Consider the following 2,037-nt stretch of genomic DNA (forward strand, 5'->3'; position numbering starts at 1 on the left):
TATTTGTTCTAGTTTTTAATATTTTCTGCTTTCTTTTGATGGTTTCCTCCTTTTGTTATTGTTATTTTTAAAATGTTTTTCTGCATATGAAATCTAGGATAGGTAAATCTAGAGAGACCATTGGATTAATGGTTTTTTTTAGGGATATGGCAGGAGTGGCTAGGGATAAATGGGAAGCTGTCGTAGTAAGATGATTTTGTCAACTAGACACTCCTGGCTAGGCGTGGAATTCAACCTGTCAATCATGTTGCAGCCTACTTAGGGTCATAATCCTTTTGGTATAAGAGTGAATGACACTGGAAATTGCTCTTTCTCTGCCACTTTGCCTCCCTGCCTGCTGGAACCATGCCAGCCTCGAGGGGTGGCCCCCTATACAAGTGGATCTGTTAAATGTGTATTAGGAATTGCCTGCAAGGTAGAAAGTTAAGCCCCACTCAGTGCTTTGAGTGCCAGGACATTTGCATTTGAAAAGACCACTAAACTGTTAGGAAACTGGAAAAGGGGGGTGGGGGAGCATAGTTTTGGTTTTTTTAATCTTGAGCAAGCAGTTTATGTCTTGGCCTGAGGAATCTGGGAACTCTAGGATGTAACTTTAAAAGGTGCCTGCCAGCACCTGAAATGCTCACAAGGTGACCACCTGGATCCACTTGTTGAATGGAAGTGGGGGAAATGCAGAAATAGATGGATTGAGTCTGGCCACTGACACTCTGTACCTGGACTAGAGGAAAGACAAAAATGGTCTGGCTGATCTGAAGTTTCAGATTTGTGCAAAACCTGGGCCTATGGCGTGACCGAGCACAAGGGTGCTGTGGTTGTCTCAGAGCACTAGGTTGACAGAAATGGGCAGTTTGAAAATTGGATACCAAAAATGGGGAGTGGGGGTGGATAAAGGCATGGAGTGGCTGGTTTACAAACTTTCATGAGTGGAGGAAGATGTTGATAGGGTTATAGGACTAAGGCACAGGTGTTCACAAATCTGCAATTGTTAGACATAGAATGTTTTTCATTTTGTTCATATTCTATGTCTAACAATTGCAGTTTGTAATTGACCTTCATGGAAAATTCTTTGTTCTGAAAATTATACCCTAGGCTGTTTCCTAGTCCTTTGCGTAAACATTAATCTGCTCTTCCTGAGGGTGGATTTACCATGGTCACTGCCATTCCCTTCTTTCTTGGAATTGTCACAATCACTTGGGCAGTTCAATGTGTAAAGAACCTCAAGTGGTGTCTGAACTTGTCAAGATTCAAAATGGAGTTGGCATTCTGACTACTGGCTGCAGCCTCCTGGATTCAGGCTCTGACACATATGTAGAGCTCTTGACAAATGAAGTGCTTGCATAAGGTTTCTCGAGTGGGTAATACCTCGGTCTTGGATTGGCATGATAAAAGAATTCACACCGAAGCCCGTTTTGTAATGCAAGTGGATTTTTTTGAAGTACAGGACGTTTCAGGTTTTACAGTCTCAAAGGGTACCCACTATCCCTGGGAAGCATCCCAAGCCATGTGGAAGCCACAGTGGAGTTCACAACTGGGCGCAAATAACCATGTGGAGAGGAGCACCCACACGTGTGGAATTGGGGGGCCAGAAGTCCAAGAACTCTAGAGACTTAGAGCATGTGGGCCCAGAGGTGATGACATGGGGGCCAAGAGGCTGTGGCCCCCAAGAAGGCCTGGAGTGGGCACATGTGGGCCCCGAACAGGCCCTGAGGGGGCACACCTGGGCAGTGCGTGTGCACCCCCACCCTCCGAACTGCCACTGACCAGGAGCAGGGTAAAAGAGGGCAGCCTTCCCACAGCCAGGATATTTCAAGTCTCTGGCTAGGGAGGCATGGCTGATGGTATTGGTTGACCCCAGTGACTGGGTTGAGCCCACCTGAGTGATGTCATGAGCCTCAGCCTAGTTTGGACCGCCCAGGTGTTGCCTCCCACCTGGCTCAGGGGCTTGAATAGGAGCATGCTCAGTTTGGGGTCTTTATAGGTGTGTTAGTCTGGGTACTTTAGAGAAACAAAACCACAGAAATTCATGTATAAGAGAGA

This window comes from Echinops telfairi, unplaced genomic scaffold (genome assembly GCF_000313985.2).
Source record: "Echinops telfairi isolate 266 unplaced genomic scaffold, ASM31398v2 ScPeMD7_1;HRSCAF=3_0, whole genome shotgun sequence".
Classification (NCBI taxonomy): Eukaryota; Metazoa; Chordata; class Mammalia; order Afrosoricida; family Tenrecidae; genus Echinops; species Echinops telfairi.